The following is an 8,639-nucleotide window of genomic DNA, read 5'->3' as shown; positions in this document are numbered from 1 at the left end:
ATCGGTTAATGGAAGAGAAAAACTGCCATATTGGGAACAAATTTGGTCGGATCTGATGCAGGAGGAAATAAGAAGAAGCACTAGAGATGGATCCTCATCGAAGCAAGATGATGAGGAAAATCTAGCCTTAGCGAGTAAGGCGAGGAAAGAGAAAGGGAAGGCGTCCCATCCCAAATGTGGTTCTTCCCTTGGTGGGAAGAAGTTTGACAAATCAAAAGTGCGATGCTTTCATTGTCATGAAGTGGGCCATTATGCTACGAATTTTCCACAGAAGAAATCCAAGAAGGGTTCCTCGAAGGGATCTGATGGTGAGGCACTGGCCTCACAGTTTGAGTTGGATTTCTCACTTATCGCATGCATGGTTTCATCCATGGTGGGATGTGTGTGGTACCTGGATAGTGGAGCTTCATTCCACATGTCAAGTGACAAGAATCTTTTTAGTACCTTGGAGGAGAAGGATCTCCAAATGCGGATTGAGATGGGAGATGATGGAAAGTACCGTGTTTTAGGTGAAGGTATGGTTGTGTTTCAGAGGGAGCACGGAGCTCCCCTCACCCTGAATGATGTAAAGTATGTACCAGGTCTGAAGAAGAATCTTGTGTCTGTCACTATGATAAAAGATAAAGGCTATGATGTAGCCTTTAATAAAGGAAAGGTATTCATGAGGCATATCGGTACTGGACAGATAAAACAAATTAGGATTTGAGTAAAGAATCTCTACAAGCTGGAGGTAGATGACTGTGCTGCATTGAGTTCTAAAGCTGAGATGGTGCAGAGCCAAGATGTTGGCAAACTATGGCATAGAAGACTAGGCCACTTGCGCCATGGAGCCCTGAAGATCATGCAACAAATTTCTACCAAATTACCCAAGGGAAAACTTGAGCAGAAGAATACATGCAAAGGTTGTACCTTGGGTAAGTATGCGAAATATTCCTTTCTGGATCGAGACAGTAGAGCTGGAGCAATCCTGGAGCGAGTTCACTCAGATGTTTGTGGACCTTTCTCTACAGCCTCCATCACTAAACAAAGGTACTATGTTATTTTTATTGATGATGTTTCTCGTAGATGTTGCATCTGATTTATGCAAAATAAGGATCAGACCTTCTTGAGGTTTTGTGAGTTTAAAGCCTTGGCAGAGAAAGAATTTGGAAAGAAAATAAAATCCTTGCATAGCAACAATGGTGGAGAGTATGTCTCCCAACAGTTTAAAGAATTCTGCATTGTAGAAGGAATTAAATGGGAATTGACGACACCCCATAACCCATAGCAGAATGGGGTGGCTAAAAGGAAGAACAGATTGTTCGCGGGAAAATCTTGAGCGATGTTGCATGACCAAAGCCTACCACTGCATTTGTGGGCTGAGGTATGCAATACAACAATATACTTGCAAAATAGAAGCCCGCACCGTATACTAGGAATGAAGACACCTGTGGAGGCATTTTCCGGGAAGCGACCAGATGTGAGTCACTTCTGAATCTTTGGATCATCAGTTTACTGTCATGTGACCAAAGATGCCCAAAAGAAGCTGGATCCAATAGCTGAGTTGGGAATACTTGTGGGGTACATGGATACAACCCACAACTATCGGGTGTACCTGCCTACTAGTCAGAGGATAGTGGTACGCAGGGATCTAAAGTTCGACGAGAAGAAAGCCATGCGATTATCACTTGAGAGGGAGCTCAAGTTGCATGCAGAGGGGGAACTTTCAATTCCTAAGGAGGAGGAGCCTCAGATTGATGCAGAGCAGCCGCATGCAGAGGATTCGGGAGTGGAGACATCCACTCATGCTAAGACTTCTAGAGATGGGCGGAAACGCTTTAGGGAAGCTGACAAGTTGATGTTGGATGCACGGGAGAATGTGGGACAACCATCTTCTTAGCGCAGATAGAGGAGGTCGCTCGAGTGGTCCACTGGGTACATGGCCCTGGTTGGGGAGTGTGTAGATACCGAACCTTCTTCATTCGAGGAGGTAGTGCAACAACCAGTCTGGGTTGATGCAATGGTATAAGAGTATGACTCTATCATTCAGAACAGTGTGTGGGATGTTGTCTCAAGACCTCAGGGTAAGTCAATGGTGAGTTCCAGATGGCTTTACAAAGTAAAGCAGGCAGCTGATGGCAGTGTTGAGAAACACAAGGCAAGGTTTGTTGCTCGAGGTTTCTCACAGGTCAAGGGGATCGACTACGATGAGAATTTTGCTCCCATAGCAAGGTACTCATCAATTAGATCAATGTTGGCACTATCAACTCAGATGGGGTGGAAGATCCACCAAATGGATGTGAAGACAAAATTCCTCAATGGGAAGATTGAGGAGGAGGTGTACATTGAGCAGCCAGAGGGTTTCGAGACCTTCGATCATCAGTCGCATGTGTACTGACTCAAGAGGGCTTTGTATGGGCTAAAGCAAGCACCCCATGCTTGGTACACCAGAACCGATAGTTATTTCACCGGGTTAGGTTTCACCAAGAGTGAAGCAGATGTGAACCTTTACCACATCATGGTAGAAGGTAAACCATTGATCATTGTTCTTTATGTCGATGATATGATTTTGACAGGTGATGATCAACAGATACAGTCTTGCAAGGAGGTCCTTGCAAGAGAGTTCGAAATGAAAGACATGGGTCTTATGCACTACGTTCTAGGCATGGAGGTGTGGCAGAAAGATGGTGAAGTATTTGTGTCTCAAGGCAAGTATGCCAATGAGATACTCAGGTGCTTTCACATGGAGAAGTGCAATCCCATGCAGACTCCTCTAGCTAGGACCTGGAGGAAGGAGGATGCTACTTTAGGTGAGGTAGTAGCTGCTACTGTTTATCGGCAGTTGGTGGGTTCACTTATGTATTTGGTGAACACATGACTCGAATTATGCTTTACGGTGAACCAGCTGAGTGAAGCTATGGTTCAGCCTACCAAGTTGTTTTGGAAGGCAACGAAGCATGTACTGAGATACCTCAGAGGCACATCTTAGTTCGGATTATGGTATAGACGGATAGAGGGAGTGAAGCTTCATGGCTTCAGAGATGCGGATTGGGTAGGGAGTCCATCAGACTGGAAATCTGGAGGAATCTTCAACCTTGGTTCAACTGTAGTTTCCTGGTACAGCAGGAAACAGAGGTCAGTTGCACTTAGCTCAGTAGAGGCTGAATACATGGCTGCTAGTTAGGTTGCATGTGAGGCCATTTGGATGCGGAAGATCCTAGTGGGATTGTTTGGTCAGAGGATGGATCCAACTGTGATATACTGCAATAATCAGAGTTGTATCAAACTCTCTGAGAATCCAGTTTTTCATGACAGGTCCAAGCAAATTGATATCCGGTATCACCATCTTCGAGACTGTGTGGTCAAGAGGATCATGTTGTTGTTGTATATTTCGACCAAGGAACATGATGCAGATATTTTGACTAAGGCATTGTCAAAATGCAAGTTCGAGTTCCACAGAGACAGGATTGGGATTACTGATAATCCCTTTCTTGTTGAGGGGGAGTGTTGAAAATAGCAACAAGAAATTCTAAATATAGAAGTGCTAAATTTAGTACTGCTATAAATAGCATTTCGGGATACCTTCCTATTTTAGTTAGTCCCTGAACTAAAATAAAGAAGTAAAAATTCGAATTTGATCTTAGCAGTTGTTTGTAAAATAATTAATTAATTCACCATGAGTTAATTACTTGTAGAAAATCAAACATGAAGTCTATGTGGGGACATGCAATAGTTTCTCCATTAATTGAGGAATTTATCCATCGGTTAAAGAGATAAGGATGAGTTGTAATTAGTTGGCTCAGTTAACTAAGTCAATTCAAGTTAGATTAATTCAAACAGTTTGTTGAATTAATTGTGAGTTCAGTTAGTTAATGCATGCATGCATGTAACTGCTGCACTTCAGATAACTGAATATTCTCTCATAAATAACTCATGCATGTTAGTTCAGACGAAGACCCAATTGAGATCAGATGGAGGGACAGTGTACTATCAGTTGCTAGAATACTCCATTGTGAATATCTCTTGCATGCAAAAGGAATTCTTTCCTTGAGGATTGCGCAGTTACTTCTTTAGTTTTTGTGAGTGTGATGAGGCCAATTCACACATGTAGCATCACTGGACCCCAAGAAAAATTGCGCAAGGAAATAGGAGGCTTGGAGGGCTGAGGAAAGGAATATATAGTGTCTACTCAGTTTGTGAGCTGTATTGTTTGATTGCAGAGAGAGCAGGGTAGCTTGAGAGCTGATTCTTTTTGTAACTCGAACATATTTCTACTTGTATGATAATACATAAATTGGGGTTTTAGGCTGAGGATTTCCCCGAGTTATTTCTTCTGTGTTATGTGTGATTGATTTCTCATTCTCAATTATATGTGTTCTAATTGATCTTGCTCATATTCGATTAAGCTTCCGCAAAGTTTGTTGTAGAAGTAGATCTTGTATTTTGCTTTAGTCTATTGCATAATATGTTGATCTACAGGGAGAATTTCTACAGACATTAATAAGTATCCATTCTCAACCTTAAAGGATGCCATGTTATCTGCTCTGCCTTATCAATGCCATATTACTCTAAGACCTTTGTCTTGGAATGTGATGCTTTAGGTACATAATTTAATGTGGTCTTGATGTAAGAACGAAATCTCTGGACATTCACTAATAAGTAGTTGTGTGATCACGATTTAGGAAAACTCACCCATGAGAAAGAGATGATGGCCATCCTCCATGCAATATAGAATTGGCAAATATTTCTTATCAAGAGGCATTTATAAATCAAATCCATCTATCATAATCTGAAATATTTTCTAGAAAAAATATTATCATCACTAGAGTAGCATAAGTCGGTCATTGAAATAGTTGGGTGTGATTATAATTTTATATATAACAAAGGTGAATACAATGTGTTCATTGATTATTTATCAAGGAATATGATGAGGAAGGATCTCCGTTTGCTTGATCCTTACACATTCTTGAATGATTAGAAGAATCTCATCAACAATGGCTAACAAAAGACATTATAACATCCAAAGGCTTCAAGAAAATACCAACCATCCTAAAGGTTATACATGGAAATAAGACACCTTGAAAGTATAAAGGGCATGATAGTATGGTAAAATATTTCTCCTTAAAGAAATCACTCTTAGAGGAGTTGCATTATTCTCATACAATATGTCAATTTGTCTTTCTTGATACCTATGAATGAAATAAGCACTCCCTTTGCGAAGGCTTGAAACCAAACATACATGATTTTTTAGCAACCTATGACACATGTAAAAGAAACAAGTGTGATTTAGTGAAGACAACTAAGGCATTACAACCACTACCAATTGTAATAAATGGTTTGGCTAACGTCTTTATGGATTTCATATAGGGTCTTCCATGGTGGTCGTCAACTACCTTTCCAAATATGCTCATTTTTGTGTTTTATCATACCTATTTACACCTTCCTTAGCTTCCTAAGTTTTTGTGGATCAAATTTTAAAGATAAATGGTATCCCTACCTCTATTGTATCAAATTGGTATCTCACATTCACTATTAAATTTTGGTATGAGTTGTGTAAAGTTTAGGATACCTAGTTGAATTTTAGCAATGTGTGCCATACTCAAAATGGAGTTCACACAAAAGTGATCAATAGGTGCCTAGAAACATATTTGCAATGCTTCGCTTCATCGAAGTAGCACTAATGGAAATAGTGTATACCCCTTGCAAAATTTTGTTATAATACCACTTATCATAGTACTACTAAAATGACTCCATATGAAGTTATCTATGGCTAAAATACTCTATCAATGACATTGTACTAATAGGCACCTCCAGAGTTCATGCAGTAGATAATATGCTTCATAATAGAGAACCATCCTATGGAAATTTAAGTAATGTTGAGTTTGTTGAGGAATATTCGGCGAAAATCACATAGAAAAACTTTTGTCGACGCGTTTCGAACCAACCAGTGTGGTTCATCGTCAGGACAAGTTGACAAAAGTTTTTCTATGTGATTTTCGCCGAAGATTCCTCAACAAATTGATATGGATCACAGAAGTCTCAATTCAATAATGTTGAGTTATGATTAAAAATAGAATGAAGCAACAAGTTGATCAACATTACTCCAAGCATTCTTACATAGAAATGGATTGGGTGTTTCTTCACCTTTAACCCTATAATCAAACCTCCACCATAAATAAAATCCGTAAGAAGCTAGAGCCAAAGTTTTGTGGACCTTCTAGGATCATACATATATTAGATAAGTAGCCTAAAAATTAGCTCTTACAGCCCACTCAAATATTCATCTAGTCTAGGCACGTGTCATGTTTGAAGAAGGTAGTGAGATCGAACTATAGGGTGCAAATTGACGTGTCAAAACTTGATGATGAAAGGTCCATTTGGCCCTACCAGAAAGAAATATTAGCCACCAGAATGTATCAATTGTGCCAATGCACAATTAAAGAGTTATTGATCCAATGGAAAAATATGTAACCCTAGATTCCACTTGGGAACTGACAATGATTTTGCAATAATTTCTAACGTCCAATCTTGAGGACAATGTTATTTTTTAAGAATAATGCATGTTAGGGTCCTACTTGATCCGGATTTAAACAGGAACATAACAAATTACAGAGATAACCATAAACACAAAGATGCAAAGGAAATAATACTTCATTTCATTAATGTAAAATACCGAGGTATGCTTACAAACAGAAAATGGAAATAAACAGCTAGGGCGTTGGTAGCTTATCTTTGAGAAGAGATGTGGTGGCGACATGCCTCTGAACTGTGTTACAACGAGGCGCGAAGGCCTATTTATTGTTGAGAAACAATAGAAAACCATTAACATCCCAAACCTAACCCTAGAAGTTGAAACGCCAAATTGTGGGCCCCGTTTGGGTAAATTGGTACATCAATTTCCCGGGGTCGTAACTTTGGCATACGATCTCCGTTTGACGCGTACAATAGCTCGTTAGAAAGATCTGTCCGATCACTACAACTTTGGGAAGGGAAACATCGGTCCATGGACCCATGTAGCCCCCATATTTCCCAAAAAACATCGTTTAGGGCCTCAAAATGGCTCCAGAAGTTCAGGACCCGAAAAACTGCTAAAAATAGTAAACTCTGCTACAATTTAGGAAACTGAAAAACTGAAAGAGACAGTTGTGTGGGTCCAAATGGGATAGGTTTGTGGCCACTAACATCCACCTAGATCACTACCCTTACCTCCCTAATTTAGGTTGCTTAGAAATTAGTCAAATAATGTATGCAACCATCTTCTTTGAATAAGGATCATTAGATAATAGTGGATAGTTTTTTATTGTAAAGGGATACATTTTATTGAACAATGTCCACTGGGTAGTTGGTACAAATTAATGAGAAGGCCACAAGTACTTAGGGTTTTGTTATGATAATCTATTGAAAGAGTTAGGAGGTTATTGAATATTTTTCGAGTCTTGTTGTATTGGTAGATTTGCTAATTGAAAGTTTACCCCACCTTAAGAGGCAAATGAGCACTATTGTCTTGCATCTAATAATTATTAGTATATGGGTATTTCGATATTTCATCCTATTTTTCTCTTGTATAAGGTTCTATATATTTATAATATATGTATACATAGTGGTCATGTTTCAAGTCAATGGTTAAGGAAAACTAGAAAGGGAGGAGAAAAAAGGTTCTATTATATGTAGAGATAACACAATAGTGAATCTATACCTTTCTTCTGTGATATGGATCCAAGCCTTTTCTTCATAGGGTTCATTTCTCATAAGACTCTTTCTATACAATTGCACTTTAAGTATTCCTCCCAATTCTTCACAATGGAATTGAGAAAATAGAGACAGTATTTTGTACCAAAGAAGATAATAATAATATCACAAGTTCAGTTCAATGTCAAACAAAAAAATCAAACATGGATGAGAATACTAGGTCCAATCCTCATTATGTCCAAATTCAAGATCAAGTCTCTTAACCTTATTTGGAGGAGGATTTTTCATGGGCTTCTTGTTCTTTCTATGGGTTTTCAATGAAAAATAACCCCATGTTAGAGAATTTTCCTAAAATAATTGTGCTCTAGGTGGTGCACCACATGAGATCAATATTGACCAAATCGACTTAATAAAATAAAATGATCATGTTTGACCCTGTGAGTAGGGGAAACACAAGCCCCAAGGGTTAGCTCAATTGGTCAAGCTCCCGTCGTTAAAATCACCTTGCTAATGGGAGGTCACGAGGTCAATTCTCCTCAATGCTCTTGGGGTTAGGCTCTGCTAATGATTCAACAAGAAGTGATCCCTTCAGGTGGATCTGCTCAGATATTTCCATGGACATAATGGCCACCAATCTCTGGTGTATGTGAATTACACTAAAAAAAAAGTAGGGGCAACACTTAATGCAAGAGTGTTATTAATTCTACTATAGGATATTAAGCACAAGCACAAGATCTAGTTGTGAAAAAATACTATATTAGCTATTGCAAGATAATAAGAGAGAAGAGAGAATGAAATAACACTTAAGTAGACTAAGTAATTGAAAGACCAATTCCAATTCACTTGTATTGCATTGCTTGACCTGGTTACAATTAAATAACACTCTCATAGAAAGGAATAATACACATTATGTGTCATTCCTTGTGCATACACAACCAATAGAAAAATAAATCTCCCTTAGTTCCAATTAA

The sequence above is a fragment of the Pinus tabuliformis genome, chromosome 2_2 (genome assembly GCF_031772625.1).
Source record: "Pinus tabuliformis cultivar Carrire ecotype Pingquan chromosome 2_2, CPIR1, whole genome shotgun sequence".
Lineage (NCBI taxonomy): Eukaryota > Viridiplantae > Streptophyta > Pinopsida > Pinales > Pinaceae > Pinus > Pinus tabuliformis.
This window is presented reverse-complemented; position numbering follows the sequence as displayed.